Here is a 17,627-nt window from a genome sequence, read left to right on the forward strand (position 1 = left end):
ATCAAAATGTGACTTCTGTAAATCTAACAAAATTATATTGCATTTTAATGTCTGTCTATGCAACAGAGATGTTCAGACATTATGCTTTTTATCCAAAATCACTCACTAGTTTGCTACAGAGCTCTGACATTAACCCTGTTGTTCACCTACAGTATATCAATACTCTGTTCTTCTCTTGTGTAGATAAATAGCTTGATATTTTTGTTTAGAAAAATACACGATAGCAACACAGAAAGAGGCAAAAGGCCACAATGGGTGTGGAAACAAGAGAATTGGTCAACATTTCTTCATCCGCAGCTGTTTTTGCTTTTCAGCTGAGTACAATTGTGTAAATGGGAATCATGCATGGATCTGATGAAGGATATATGTAAAGATACAGGACAAAAAAATCAAATATAGTTGTGTATCAAGGCCAGCAATGTAAACGCAGCCTGTGTAGCATATAGCAAGCCGTGTGCTTTCAGCTAACTGCAGCGTTAATGCAGCTTGTTTAACAGTAGCTTCATTGATTGTAAAAGTACAGGAGCTCCTTACAAGTGGAGTCCCTGCTGTTTATTCTATTATGTATGTTATACTGATGTATATAAAAGAATGAATCGCCCAAGGACTGTTCTCAAGGTACAAAAGCATTCCGTGCTTTCTTGAAAAGGATATCTCAGGCCAGAACAATTACCTTTCTTCGCTTAACAGCAGCTTAACACTCCATTACCATGACAGAAAATCACCTTGTGCTACATTTCACAGGCACACACACACTACCTCTCCTGCAGGACCGAAAGACTTGAACTAGTACTCATGTCTAATTGTGTGCTTACACGCTGGGCCTGAATGGAAGTTCCCAGTAGACGGCATCGTTAAACCCACAACGCTTGGGGTGTGAAGCTGGATTTAATAGTTAACAGTTCAGAATTCAGTGTATTATATTTCCTGGTAATTTCTCCTGAGTAGCACAGAGTTCGGTTTAGTAGGAAAATTATGAGGTTGAATATATATGACGCCACAGGCTTCTGTGACCAGGAGAGCTTAATAATTTGTGTTCTCTGGGTGAAAGTTTTATTTTTTATTATTTACTCGCCTGCCAATCATATAATCTTGCCTTTGTTTTACACTCAGTTGAGGAAGCTGGTGATTTTCTTTACATGCTTCGTGACCCAATGCTGGCTTCTTGACTAAACAGTCAGTCTTTAAAGATGACTGTATTAGTCATGATTCAATTCGGTTCTTTTTATTTATATAGCAATTGACATGGTCTCAAAGCAGCTTTACAAAGGTAAAACAGTTATAAACGTGGTAGTGGAGGTTGTAGCTCAGTGGTTAAGGCATTGGACTTTAGATCAGAAGGTTACAGGTTCAAATCCCACCACCACCAAGCTGCCACTGCTGGGCCCTTGAGCAAGGCCCTTAACCCTCTCTTGCTAAGTTGTAAGTTGCTCAGGATAAGGGCGTCTGCTAAATGGCGTAAATGTGTATAAAAGAGTGTCTAAGTTCAGTGCCTATAAGTTTGTTCTTATAATTGTAAGTTTATCCATAATGAGCCAGCCAGTGGTGACTGTGGCAAGAAAAATACTTACGAGGATCCAGACTCAAAAGGAAACTCATCCTCGTCTGGATGGCACCGAATATCCATTCATTACAGTTCCATCATTGTTGAGCGTGTTCAGTGTTTAGTTGAGGTGCTTAAATGCAAAACTGTTGTATAAGATAATTTCTGAATGTCTATGTAGATCCTGAAACAACAAACCCTGTAATTACAGAACATGACTACCGTATGTCCTGCTGAAGACATCGTTCGTATAGTGGTTTAGCTTGACGGCTCTATTTAACATGAATGACTCCATAAAGATTATTCAATTAATAAACTTGGTGTATCCATTATCTAAAGAGGTTCTTAAAGGCTTATAAGCCCCTCTAGGCTTTTCCCTACTTGCAAACTGTCTCATATAGTGTTAATAATAATCCAGTGTTTTTATATAATATGGGTTTGGGCCTCATTCCTGTATGAAATTCAAGGGATAATATCTTTCCTCTGGGTCAAGATCTTTTCCGACCTGTGTGTGTGTATGTGAGTCCAGCACCTTGATTCTTTATCTTTTTTTGCAGTAACATGAGGAAGAATGTGTAAGTCTTCACCCCACTGGGATGCTAGCAGTTATACAACAGTCATTGTTTAAACTTAATATGAATACCGTATTTTCTGGACTATAAGCCGCTACTTTTTTCCCCACGTTTTGAACCCCGTGGCTTAAACAACGAAGTGGCTATTTTATGGATTTTTCCTGTTTTTTCCCGGTTTCACAAGCTGTAAGCCAAAAAAACTGAGCCCCATAACATTAGACCAATGAAATTGCCGAACGGGTTCAGGTGAACCAATAAAACTCTTTATATTAAATTAGATGCGCTCCCACTGAATCGGGCCGCAGCACATCATAAATATGGATGCGGTTCCTCTGACGTTTGACCTGCCGCTCACTCGGACTGTCTACAGGAAATGCGAATCATTCGTCACGCTGAAAACAACCGGGCATGAAAACACACTTCACCTGTGTTCTGAGCTGCACGGCATCGGGAGAAAAGATTCACCGATGGTGATTTTTAAACGCACGACGATGCCAAAAGATAAACTCTCGAGAGAAATAGTTGTGAAAGGAAGGAGGAAGACAGTGAACAATGACTTTCTTGGTCGGCTACTGTTTAGATACAAGCCGTGTAACAGACACTGTCTTTCATTAAAGCCTGTGTAAAGTTCATTAGTTTCAGTGTAGACACGGCTTATAGACAGGTGCGGCTTATTTATGTTCAAAATAAACATCTTTGTCAAATTCAGTGGGTGCGGCTTATATTTGGGTGTGCTTAATAGTCTGGAAATTACGGTAAATGAACTAGAGAGATCTCTTCACCTGATATCAGTATTTACACCCTTGTGGCTGAAAGAGCACAAATCTCAAGGTGGTACAGAGGTGGTACTCTAGCTTAGTGGTTAAGGCATTAGCCTTTGCAGCTGAAGGTCATGAGTTCAAATCCCAGCTACACCCAGCTCTCACTTCTAAACCCCTGAGCAAGGCCCTTAACTCCATAGCTGCTCAGCTGTACAGTTTGGATGAGGTAACATGTAAGTCGCTCTGAATATTGGCATCTGTCCAATGCTATAAATGTAAATAACCACACTGTACCAATCTTCTGCTCAGGTGTCCACAAAATTTTGTCCATGTAGTGTGTATCATTCCATGAAAGCAAACTTATTTTGTGTTTTTTGTAAAGACTACACGGTTGAGCCGAAATGGTTTCGAAGACGTCCTTTCAGAGCTTTAAACCCATTAATAGATAGACGAGATATGATGCTGAAGATGGTGTTTCATAACAGCTGTTTCATCCATGAGAGGGGGTGTTTACACTCAATATAATTACATAATAATCTTATTACGTGTTACTCAGAGCCCATAGCTGTGATTTACACCTCGCTCGCACCCAGCATTCGCACTTTCTCATAGAGTAATAGAACAACACGGGGTTCATTTTCTGCTATTCATGGGCCAACTTTAATTCATGGTCAAGGTAAATGGAGTATAAAAGTGCACCCCGTGGAAGATACATAGCGCTGGAGGGGCGAGGGTTTACAAACTGAGGCGTCGTTTCATCCGAGCATGAGATTTCCAACTCGATTTTTCCATAGTGCAAATTTTAAAAAGGACCGAGAGTGTCGTAGGTAATAGCTTTCACTCTGTTTTTGTTTTTTTTAGGAACAGAGGATAATTATTTCCCCAAAAAATATTGACGAGGCCAAATCTAGGAACGGAGCAAGAGCCGAATCGTGTCGAGGAAAACCAATTAAACAAATGGATTTCTCTTACGTCTACCTCTCACTCAGACTGAAGTGTGCGTGTGTTTGTGTGTTTTCTTTATTTTCTCCTTTCAATACTGAAAAAAACCCTGTTTTATCAAGAAGATTTTGCAGAGGTCATTGGTGTGACTGTTGAATTAGTCAGGGATGTAATTAGGTGGTGGAGGTGCAGAGGTGATCACAGTAATAATAAGTTATGAGATGAATGCGAGAGAAGTAATTAGTTTCATGGCAGGGGGTCACTGTGGATTCGATCTTCACACCATCAGAATAAAAAAACAGGCTGAGTTGTAAAAAGGGGCTTGAATGGTGTGAAAAATGACAAGTACCATCATGTATGCAATGATCGTGGCATTTATAAACATTACTCTTTTACTCTGATACATTTATTCTTGTGTGTGTATATATATATATACACTCTTCTGGGAAGATGTTCCACTAGATTTTGGAGTGTGCACATGGTTATTTGTGATCATCAGCCACAAGGGTGTTATAAAAGGCAGGTACTGATGTAAGTGAGGAATCCTGGGGTGCAGTCAGCGTTCACATTCATCCCAAAGGTGTTCAGTAGGGATGAGATCAGAGCTCCATATAAGGCCACTCAAGATCCTCTCCAAAGCATGTAAACCAGATCTTCAAGGAGCTCACTTTGTGCACAGGGGCATCACCATGCTGGAACAGGTTTTGGGTTTCCAAGTTTAAGTGAATGCAAAATTTTATTATAGCGCCATCTAAAGACGTCCTGTACAATTGAGTGCCTCCAGCTGTGTGGTAACAGTTTGGAAAAGAACCCTAATATAGCAGGAAAGGGCAGGTGACCCAATACTTTTGGCAATATAGTGTGTATGTCTGTGTGTGTGTGTGTGTGTGTGTGTGTGTGTGTGTACAGTATCCTGTATCACCTGACATTTCCTAACCTGGCTCTTCCTCAAACAATTACAACAAAGTTGAACACACAGAATTGTATAGAACGCTGAATGCACCTCAATGAATCTCCACAAATCTGCACAAGTACACTCCATAATTTGTTGGAACAACATCCCAGAAGAATGGAGTTAGTTATAACATGTAAAATACACTCAAAATCATTATATATGTGAGTGAACGAATATAGAGTATGAATTTGGACACCAAAAATGTACCAGCGCCCAATAAATCCCACTTCATAAAGATAACGGACATTGGACTTAGAGGATAAACAACCAATTAATCAAATAACATTCTACATACAGTATGCTGTTTCTCCATCATTGAACATTTATAGGCTCTGGCATAAATTGAGTTGGTGTTAAATATATAATGATCTCAGATGTTGAGCTAATTTATGAGTTGCTCAGGAACACCTGGTTCCACAACTTCAGCTGAACACAACTCATGATATTTCTCACTATTATTATCTCTGGTGTTTGTAATCTTGTTTTAATTTATAATCACGCTCTTGGTGTCAACCAAGTGAGGATGGGTTCCCCTTTTGAGTTTGTTTCCCCCCAAGGTTTCTTCCTCGTACCATCTAAAGCAGTTTTTCCTAGAATTTAAAATTAAACCAATATAAAATGGCCAACACCACATAAATTCCACTGGATAGAAGATAGGGAGCAGTTTCAGACACTTGGGTTTTTTGCTACATGTGGCACTTTTATTCACTTTTTGGGAATGTCGCCGCCCTTGTGTTGTCATTGGTCCTCGCATTCACATATCTCACGTATCACATAATGTCTCGCCGTTAGTGTAATACGTTCAGTTTCTTGTCATTTATCGAGCATGTTTCACATTTTTCGCTCTCCTTTTACCTCGTTCGCATTGCTTGTGATCACCCGACCCTTGTCTGTTCTACTGATGTTGATACCTGTCATTTTAAATAGTTTATTTATTAAATAGTGCATTTATTAGAAAGAAAACAACACTCTTACCCAGCACTTGCATCCACTATTGTGCATTTTATGCATTACATGACACCGTGTTTATCTCAGTATTGCTCATACTAAACATCCTGTAAACACACTTGTCTTTTATAGCACCCAGATGTAGAATAGAGTCCTTACTGCTCCACAGATCTGCTTCGTACGACACAAAGTTGTAATTCAACCCTGCCTACAAGCAATAAAAGCCACTAGGAAAAAAAAAGATCTTCTATAATTAATGGATTTTTTTTTCCAGCGTTTATTAACTTCGCTTTTGTTTCTTGTAATTTATTCATGATTTCAAGCTACACCTCTCCTCCTGAATCACATCATCACCCAGAAGAGAATGGATTTCATCCCCAGTTTCTTGGAGCTTTGCCTCCGTCGCACTGATTCGTTCATTAAGGGTCCAAATGTGTTTCTGGGTTTGGTAAAGCTGCTTTCCAAAAAATATATATTTTCTTAAAAGTCTTTATACAAAATGAAAATCTAATAGAATCAAATGCAAGTTCATTGCATGCCTTTGCCAAGGTTGCCAGGTTTGCATTTTTCAATCCGGGTCAATAATTGTTTTGAACAATGTCTTTCATGCTTTGTGCCTTATTCTTATGTGGATGTTGTTACACTTGTGCAGTTGCATCCACCTTCATCTCATTTTAACCTGACAACTTGAAATTTCTATGTCTGTGGGATGGAGACATCCCATTTATTTTGTATATGTTTGCTTTATTAAGTGCATGTTTTTTTTTTTTTTTTACATATATGGTATGATCTTCGATTGTAAAAAATATGAAGTGGTATAAAAAGTTTTTAAAACTAGATCTGTTTACAAAAAAATATTTTATTTATCTACATTTACACACCATCACATTTAAAATAGTCCCCTTGCACAGCAATACAGTGCTACCAGTGTTTCTGCCTCTTCTGGAATAGCTGAACTTGCTGGTTTCGACATTTTTGGGGGTTGAGCTTATTGAAGGCCTTCCTGATCTCTAGTCGTCTTCCAGTGCTGTTCTTCCGCTCTTGAAGTCTGCGTGCCACTTAAAACGCCTCGAACGAAAAATTGCAACATCGCAGTATGTCAAACGTATGTCATGTCAAACTTCTGTGTGGCAGATTTGCTGAATTTTATGCAGAATTTCACAAGAAATGTCACGTTTGCTCTTTGTCCTAACTTGCTGTCCATAAAGAAATCACAGACTTGGCAACGTACCAGTTACACTATTAGTCTCAAATCTTTTTGATACCACCTCATATGAGAGTTCAATATATTTAAAACTTGGTCATGATTTCGAAGTTTAACACAGGAGTCAGTTTGGCACTATTCAGATTCAATACTTGGAAGAAACGTCCTGCAGATATTGATGCTAAGGATTCTCCTACGATGATGTGACAGGAATTGGCCAAAAAAACAGTTTTAATAGCATAATATTAGAATGAGAATAATAAAAAGGATCACCCCAATAAAGAGTGCATGGACTGGGATCTAGAGTGTGGGCTATAGACAGTATTTCGGATCACTGATACACCATGGTGGTGTTTTTTGTGTGGCTATATGTCAGCGTTAGCAGACTGCTGTGTTATCAGAGGAATAAATGTGTTTTGATGTGCTGTTCTTGGGAAATAATTGACTTGAGGGTTGAAAAAGTAAGTCCACGCTTAAGCCGGGCCACATCACACTCCCCTGCCTCTGATTCATTTGTTTTCCTGGAACTGCACACCTTCTTACATACCATATCACACACAGCTATGCAGAATTCCCTACAGCTGCTTTGTCGGTGTGACGGTGGCTGAACTGCATCGTGGGCGAGCTGTACTGTGCTTACATCTGGAACATCGAGTAGCAGCTGTGTGCTGAGAGGACTGTTTTTATCGAGAGCAGCAGTCTGCAAAAATCACTGGCTAAGTGCTGGAGTTAAAAGATAGCAGGTTGTGTGTGTGTATAAGAGAGAAAGCACGAAACATTCATTGTACTTTATATCTTGAGTGCTACGTTTGCTAACGATGAATGTAAAGCTCTCGGGATGACTCTCTGAGTCAAGCTAGCTCCCGTTCTTTGCTAGTTTTGATTCTTGCTAGCTTTTTTTTGTCAGCTAGGTTAGCACTAGCAATCTCCACAACAGATTGGCCTGTGTTTACCCACACATTAAATGACTAATAATAATAAAAATAAAAACAAGTGTAACGTTTTTAAAATTTGAAAATGGTTTATTTGCAACACAAACATGCATCATGCATTCTGACAACATTCTATTAGCCACACATTGAAGAGGCTCCAGCATTATTGGCACCTTTCAAGAGAGTAAGTCGAAACTAGATAGGAAGTGGTAGCAAACTGGAATAGATGTTGGACTTCTGCTCGGAAGGCCATTGGTTCAAATCCTACCACCTCCAAGCAGCTACTGATGGGAACTTAACTCGCAATTGCTCAACAGTATAACTGTTTATACAGTTTCTCTGGATAAGGGCATTTGACATACGTATGTGTCATAAATTCCGCAATTTTTCGTTACAAGGCTTTTGATTCAGTACACGTGTATTGAATGCAATCCTTTTTAAGTGCGGAACATAGTTAAAATCTGCGTTTCCTCAGGAACGTATAAAGTGGCCGACCGCAAGTTTGTTTATTTTCCGCCTCACATTTTTTATAATTATTTTTAGATTTGAAAACGTACACAACAATGCCCAGGGTATTAAAAAAGAAACTACAGTTAGCGCATTGTCACTGTGGCTACTCACTCCGTACTGGAAATGCGATGTGTTTTGCGCATGCATGAAAACGCTAAAGAATCAATAGCACCAGCGTTAGTCGCTAACCAGGAAGTGGCTAGCAGCTAACGCTAGCACTATGAATACAAGGTTCAAGATTTTTTAGATTATATGCAGGATACAACATGCAGCCACTTCCTGGTTAGTGACTAACGCAGGCACTATTGATTCTTTAGTGTTTTATGTCCAGCTTCAAGAATTTCTCTTAAAAGGAGAAAATCCTGACAATTCCACATGTCAACGTGAATGAATGAAGGATGGAAGGAATGAAGACATTTGTTAAAGAAATAAATAGAACAGTAAAGTAGATCATGTCTTTAGAAAATTAAATATGTAATGTAAAAAACACAGACACACACACACACACACACACACACACACACACACACACACACACACACTTACATACGTATTTGTATTACCCAAATGGGGTCTAACAAATGTAAACTATTTAATACATTTTCTTCCATTTTTATATAATCTATAATATATTATATAATATTTATTTGATCAATTAAATTTGTGCTAATTTAATTGATTACTCAATTCGATCAATATAATAAGTGTTTTGCATAAATTTTATTTATTCTATTTGTATAAAATATTATAAAATAATATATTATTGATCCAAAATTTATAAAATATATTTAAAATGATTTTTAATATGTAAACTGTTTAAATGTTGATCTCTAATAATAATAATACTAATAATAATAATAATAATAATAATAATAAAGTGTATTAATAAAAGATTTCTTCCCCATAACCGTACCGAAATTGAATCGAACTGTGACTTAAAAAACGATTTATGTACTGAATTGTAAATATTGTGTACCTTTTACACCGCTAGTACACCGGCCCGGGTTCGATCTCCAGTCAGGAAACCAACCCCAGCCATTAGGGTTGCACAAGCCCTAGTGCCGGTCCCAAGCCCGGATAAATGGGGAGGGTTGCGTTAGGAAGGGAATCCAGCGTAAAAACATGTGCCATATCAAACATGCAGATGGTCCGCTGTGGTGACCCCTAATGGGAGAAGCCGAAAATAAGTTTATTAACGCAGGTTTAAAATATAGAGGTTTTTTTTGGTTGTGGGGGTCTGCTGTGGGGGTCTGCTGGATGCTAGAAATATAAGAGAAATAATTAAACAGATATATAGATAAATGCTGTTCTATCAGCTCCTTGCAAAATCAGTCTTTAAATAAACCCCCGATTCTCTCATCCCGAATGCACAATTATTGATTGATCCAAGTCTCGTTCACAAAATCTTTTATTTATTTATTTTTTTTTGTTTTGGAATAACGTCTATTACATAGACAAAAAATAGTCACAATCAAATCTGACCAATTGAATGATTCCTTGATTCTGAATTTCCACATCGAATGCCATCACAAGGGCGTATTTATTTATTTTATTTTTTTCTGTAAGCCCCGACTGTCCTCGATTTAATCCCCCTTTTTTTTTTTCCCCCCCAGATCTTCATGTTCAATTTCTTCAGGTGAATTAAACGTTTTTCATATATCATTAAAAAAGGCGCAAGCTCATTTCCGGGCCAGAAAGATGCAAATAGAGGAAAAGCAAAACAAAACCCGACCAAGTACCTTTTAAGGTCTAAACCTTTGTTTATGAAATAATAATGTGAGTATGACAGGGGCAGAGACGTGTTTTCAAATGCACTGCAACTTTAACTGTACAACCTACAATATGAATCAGAAATGTCTTAACTGCACCCTAATCAATCATTCAATCAATCAGTTAATTCCATGAATCTGCTTTAGCATGTTTAGATGACTGTGTAACAGAAAGGGTGTTTATTGTGTGTCTGGCTTCTAGCACAGCCATGTTTGTTTGTTTGTTTGTTTGTTTTGGAACGGTGTTACTGTTTGCTGCCACCCGGAGGTCGTGGTGTGCAATGTGCCCTCAGGTCGACTGAAGTTCATCCAATAGGAACTGATTAAAAATGCCTTTTCAAGCTAAAGCCCTGCAGGCTCATACCAGCACAGAATGTTTAATCGATGTTTATGATGAAGTGGAATAAGCGCTCGCTAAAGCACAACGATTGAAGATGTGTGCTGGTGCAGTTTTTGGCCTAAAAGTCCACTTGGATTGGCGTGTGTGTGTGTGTGTGTGTGTGTGTTCTGATGGAATGAGCAAATTATTAAATGAAGATGTGACGGCTGTGGCCTGAAATAGCAGAGCAAAAGGCCTGCAGGGTGTGTGTGTGTGTGTGTGTGTGTGTGTGTGTGTGTGTGTGTGTCTGCCATTTTGCCAGGGCTACAGCTCACACCGCCCGAGCCGAGCTGAGCGCAGTGGAGCACACAGCCGTGGAGCTGCATACAGATGTGACTAGAACACACCCACCATGTAACTCCTCCATTCACCATCCAACACACACACACACACACACACACACACAGGCACACACCACTGGTTAATAAAGTATAGACAGCTATAATGACACCCTGTTCACTCAGAACTGGGGCAATTATTTTCACGAATGCCTATTTGATTCTGAAGGCTGATCATGATTGCACACTGTACCATTTTCTCCAACGGGGGGGGGTAAATGAGGGCCTGTGTGGATTTGTGGCATACGCGTGCCCTCTGGTGGCCAGAAACCAAACTGCTGCTTTATATCGTGTAAACGCATTACTTTTAACAGCCTTGTGAAAAGAAATTCAACACAAACGAGGACAAGTTTTACTGGCGTTTCATGAGATATTATAAAAATAAATGTTGGGTTTTTTTGCTGTAAAAAATTCAATGATCGTTAAATTGTTTATTCGGGAATGGAGGATAGAGAAACCGTGCCAAATACACAGAAATCTATCTATCGATCTATATCGTCAAAAGTATATGGACACCTGAACATAAGATTGGTAATGTATGTGCTTCATGAACGTTCCACATTTAGTCTGTGCATTTATAATTCCCTCCACTCTTCTGGAAAGATGTTCCACTAGATTTTGCAGTGTGCTTGTGTAGATTTGTGAGAGATTCATTCAGCCACAAGGGTGTATAGGAAGGTACAGATGATGGTGGTGATGTGGGTGAGGTGAGGAGTTCTGGGGTGCGGTCAGTGTGAAAAGTTCATCTCAAAGGTGTTCAATATGATATTAACATAACATATGGTTGAAAAAGTCAGTCCATCCATCCATCCATCCATGCACTTACCGTAATTTCCGGACTATTAAGTGCACCCAAATATAAGCCGCACCCTCTGAATTTACAAAGATTTTTATTTTAACCATAAATATGATGCACCTGTCTATAAGCCGTGTCTACACTGAAACTAATGAACTTTACACAGGCTTTAATGAAAGACAGTGTCTGTTACACGGCTTGTATCTAAACAGTAGCCTACCAAGAAAGTCATTGTTCACTGTCTTCCTCCTTCCTTTCACAACAATTTCTCTCGAGAGTTTATCTTTTGGCATCGTCGTGCGTTTAAAAATCACCACCGGTGAAGCTTTTCTCCCGATGCTGTGCAGCTCAGAACACAGGTGAAGTGTGTTTTCATGCCCGGTTGTTTTCAGCGTGACGAACGATTCGCATTTCCTGTAGACAGTCCGAGTGAGCGGCAGGTCAAACGTCAGAGGAACATCATCCATATTTATGATGTGGTGCGGCCCGATTCAGTGGGAGCGCATCTGATTTAATATAAAGAGTTTCATTGGTTCACCTGAACCCGTTCTGCAATTTCATTGGTGTAATGTTATGGGGTTCAGTTTTTTGGCTTGAAGTTTGTGAAACCGGGAAAAACCCAGGAAAAATCCATAAATTAGCCGCTTCATTGTTTAAGCCGCGAGGTTCAAAGAGTGGGAAAAAAGTAGCGGCTTATAGTCTGGAAAATACGGTAAATAAATTGTTCCAGCTTAGAGAAAATGAGAAAAAATGGACATAAACGCAATCGATCGAACTTAAGAAATCAACAGCTATGCAAAATGTTCCTGCACCTTTACCACGTCAACAAAACAGAGTTAAGCTCTTACACACGCAGACTTTAAACACGTTTAAATGACAACGTAAAAAGAAACAGATAGCAAGAAAGTTGGAGCAGAAATGACTCGGATTGTTCCACTGTTCACGTCAGGTGACGAGATCGAGGTTGTGTGAGGTTGCTGATAATTACTGACATGTGAGAACTTGCTTCCTTCTAATTTTATCATTGCAGCAAGTTGTTTCTTTTAACAGAAGTAGGTGTGCTGTTATATTGTTTACAAATGTGCCTCTTAACTGCAAAGACAAGCTCTATTCAGACCAGTTCTTTGTAAGTAGGTTTGGACACCATTATTGCAAATATAATTTAAAATTATAAAGCGAGAGAGAGAAGGAGTGTGTGTGTTTTTTGTGTGTGTGTGTTCAAGCCACTTAAATCCTAAGTGTAAACCACCAGCAGCATGTTCTCTACAGGTTTCTCCATCCTCTGGAGCCATGGCATCCAGCCTGCAAGAGCTCCTGAGCCACGACCATGACTCTTACTCGCATGTACACATGATACATTACTAAGAGAGAATGAGAGAGAAAAAAGAGAGTGAAGAAAGAGCTAGAAAAGCAGAAGATTTTAGGTAATGTCTGATCTGTGCTGTACAAGGGTGCAGTTTTCAATGAGAGATATTGACAGCTCAGAAAAGAAAAAGCTTGGTGTAATGTTATGATGCTCGCATTGCTCTAATGCTTTCAGAAACCCTGTTTGCTGCCAAGCAACAGTTGCTGGGACAAAACGTAATAAGGACCTGTGCTGAGTGCAGTACTGCATTCTTACCAGAGGATGGCAGTGCCACTCCATACCACTGAAAACGATTTCCAAACCAAAACGCCTCACTGAAGCCCTCTCTGAAGCCCTGTTTCTTGGGAAGAAAAAAAAATCCAAAGTCATGTACAGAACGTTTTTTTTCTCCTGTCTGGTCCTTCGGGACCGGAGTATTGTAAGAGTGGCTGTCTAGCAGTTGTCGCTTTTGATTTTGATCTTGATTGCAGAAGGTTTGTCCCTGCAAAGTGCGTCTCACTCGTTCACGAGTCCAATCATAAAGCAGAGTGAAACATCGCTTACCACTCGACAGAAATAATGACGGGCAAAACACAAAGCCCTTTATTTCAATCTTTCAAAAATCGCTGAGATTCTGTTCAGGCATTGATTACCAATTCACTATTGTGCGTCACAGGATCGTGTCAAGAGGCGAATGTTAATGTGGCAATCTGCTCATTATAGGAGCACAAATGCCTAAAAAAAACAAGGTAATTATATTTACCAAGTTGCTGAACTTTCTTTCTTTAAGAACTTATAAAAGACACGTTCCAGAAGAAACCAGAATGATTTCAGTTAACGCTCTACACCAAACGCTTAACACCTAATACTAATAATCTACACCTACTACACCTAACACTCTACATCAAATACTAATACTCTACACCTAACACTCAACACCTAATACTAATACTCTACAGCTAACACTCAACACCTAATACTAATACTCAACACCTAACACCCAACACCTAATACTAATACTCAACACCTAACACTCAACACCTAATACTAATACTCTACACTAACACTCAACACCTAATACTAATACTCATCACCTAACACTCAACACCTAATACTAATACTCTACACCTAACACTCAACACCTAATACTAATACTCAACACCTAATACTAATAATCTACACCTAATACTAATACTCTACACCTAACACTCAACACCTAATACTAATACTCTACACCTAACACTCAACACCTAATACTAATACTCTACACCTAATACTAATCCTCTACACCCAATACCTAATACTAATACTACCTCTACACCTAATACTAATCCTCTACACCCAACACCTAATACTAATCCTCTACACCTAATACTAATCCTGCACACCCAACACCTAATACTAATCCTCTACACCTAATACTCAACACCTAATACTAATCCTCTACACCTAATGCTCAACACCTAATACTAATCCTCTACACCTAATACTAATCCTGCACACCCAACACCTAATACTAATCCTCTACACCTAACACTAAACACCTAATACTAATCCTCTACACCTAATACTCAACACCTAATACTAATCCTTAACACCTAACACTCAACACCTATTACTAATCCTCTACACCTAACGCTCTACATCAAATACTATTAGCCTAAACCCAACATTCTTCACCTAATGCTACTCAGTATTCTCCATTTCATACTATTTGGGTTAAACACTTCAGCTGAAGTTCTTCAGTGAAACTCAACAATTGTTTTATAGTAAAATATGGTTATGGGTTGTTACTATAACTGTTTTCTCCTCTTACTCTTAACATTCACTCGATGTCCCTGATTAAACAACAAAACATTAGCATTGTTGAAACAATCCACAACTCAGGATGACATCATGTAATTTATACAAAAAAGATCTGAAGGGAATTAATTCACTCGGTGTACATTAATGTAGAATAAACAGTGTAACAGTGTTTTTTTAATGAAGAAAGAAAGTGAATGTTTTCTGCTAGTCTGTTATTCTGATTGGTAAAAGTGCTCCTGCACTGAAAAGCTGAAGCTGTGCTAATAATCAGAAAGCCCAGTTGATTAAACGAGTGGAAACAGGTGCGGGTTGGGGGAAGACACGGCTTATCAGCTCTGAACAAAATGTTCAATGTTTTTGCCTACAACATTTACTTTTTCACAGTGTTCATGTTTACTGTTTTTTAAAGCATGGTTAATGCGTAAAGGTATTTTTTTTACTTTCACGTCATAAAATACGAATCATTGGACATTCATTTGTTTGATCCTAACCACACCCCAGGGTCTCCTTGGACAGGAATGTTAGCATTGTCAGTTTCAGGAAACGCCACAGAGCTCAGGAGCTGGAACCATGAAGCAGTGAAGCTGCAACACATCGGTTCATTGGCTCGTCCTAATTTGCGTGGACTCTAACGTTAATTGTGTTATGGTGTTGCAACTAACACTGCATCATACTAATGTGATTTTCTACAGAGATATAAAGGCAGATTAAGTTAAAGTAATTTAATATTTCAGGACTAATAGAATACAGAGGCAGCGAGTTCAAACCTTCTAATTACAGAACAAACACGTTTCCACCACAACATTCTACTGTTAAAAATTTACTCTTTAGCTAATACTTGTCACATGTTTCTTCATGTTAAATTCATATGCCTTAATAAACTGTGTGCAAAAAATTCCAAATTGTTACCACAAAGTTAGAAACACAATATTATTGGATGTCTTTGGATGCCGTAACAACACAACAATTTTCCCTTCGCTTGAACTAGGAGACCCAAACCTGTTCGAGCAGGACAATGCCACTGTGCACAAAGACAGCTCCATGAAGATCTCCTGCTCTAGAACTCTGACCTTAACACTATTGAACAACATTGGGATGAATGTTTCACGCTGACTGCACCCCAGGTCCTCCTCACCTCACCTACATCACTACCTGACTTTACTAACACACTTGTGGCTGAAGGAATCTCTAACAAATCTGCACAAGGACACTTCATCATCTCAAAATAGTGGAGGTTATTATAACAGCAAATGGGGACTATTTGTGGAATGAGATGTTCAAAAATACTTACTAGTTTTATGGTCAGGTGTCTATAAATGCCTGCTTAATATGCCTGCATACATAGGCCCAAAGCAAAGCCTATCGCTAGCTGCCCCAAGCTTATGACTTGATCTACACTATGATTTGGTGTATCTTGTCTGGTTTCCAGTGCCAATGCATAAGCTAGTATTTATGAATAATAATAAAAAATGCTAATGACTCAGTCAATTGTGAATCCATTTCAATTCCCTAACTAATTCAACTCATTAACATCGTCTGGTGCAACATTGATTTTGGAATCACTTAAGCGTAATGATTGACAGCCCCGCCCATGTGGTTGATCCTTTTCTTGATAAATTGTTGACTTCTTGATTGAAAATCAGTGCATCCATATAACATCCCTGTAATAACTGTCATCTTTATTAGAAAGACATCCACAAGAAAAAAGAGTAATTAGCATTAGCTGCCTAGTAATGACAAAGCAGGGCTGTTTGGTTTGTGAGGTTTACAGCTACATTGTTAGCTGTTAGTATATATAAAACTTCTAGTTGGTTATTAGTTGGTCTTTGTAGGTTAGTAGCTTATTATTGAAAGTTACTCTCTTGCTTTTACTAGTTGTTTCCCAAGTCAAGTCTTAGTTTTATCAGTTAATACAAGTTAGTAACGTTTTTGTTTCCTGCTAGTAAAAGTTAGCATTGTGTCATGAATAGATATATACAATACTATGAAGTGTTTATCTGATCATTAACTTTTATGAACAATTACAGTAACCCCCTGTTTATCCGTGATAAATGGACACCACCCCAAAAATGCTATTTTACGTATACAGCACTGTACTGTATTAACCGCGGTAAAGCGGGGGATTACTGTATTTCGAGTCATCAGCTTGTAACAATTAGAACAGATTTGTTAGTTGTTAGCTAATTATTTCAAATTTTTAATGCTGTCGTGCAACGTGAATGCGTACGATTGCTTATGGCATATGCAAGGAATTTAGCAAACAACACAAACAAAACAAGAGCGAGATACGAGAAACGGGATCAGAAACCATGAAATGTGGAACAAATCTGACTCTGTATTTTGAACATTTTTCGCAAAAACGAAACAGAGAAAAAAGAATATTTAAACTCAAACTAACAAACACAAAATCTGGGAACAGCCGTGAATGGAAACGTGCAAGGACCAATGACGAGATGGGGGTGGAGACCTCATGTGGATAAAAATGCAAACACGTGACAATGGAAACAAATACTCGTGAAATATACAGACATGAATCAATACAAAAAGCACATGGCAACAAGAAATACAGTGCAGAAGTACTAAACTAAACTGTGGGATTTATACATTTAGAATAATTTAACTGTTGTGGTAAATCGGTCAGTTATACTTAAACAAGCTAATAGCTATTACCACTCAATCCCCCGGGAACGCCTCCATGATTACACGATTGCTTGTAAAACCTAAACCTTTTGGTTTTTATCACTTTTTCTATACACATCATCCGATATAGTAAATAAAATGAGTGCTTCACCCAGGTATGGTAAGTATACGGGTGTTTGATGTGTCA

At 38.6% G+C, this 17,627-nt stretch overlaps 1 protein-coding gene across 1 annotated transcript in view; it reads left to right on the forward strand.

The window, feature by feature from the left end:
* Positions 1-17,627, forward strand: part of olfm2a (olfactomedin 2a) — a 133,076-nt gene that overhangs the window by 57,629 nt on the left and 57,820 nt on the right. The window lies entirely within an intron of this gene.

The sequence above is a fragment of the Silurus meridionalis genome, chromosome 22, assembly GCF_014805685.1.
Source record: "Silurus meridionalis isolate SWU-2019-XX chromosome 22, ASM1480568v1, whole genome shotgun sequence".
NCBI classification, from domain to species: domain Eukaryota; kingdom Metazoa; phylum Chordata; class Actinopteri; order Siluriformes; family Siluridae; genus Silurus; species Silurus meridionalis.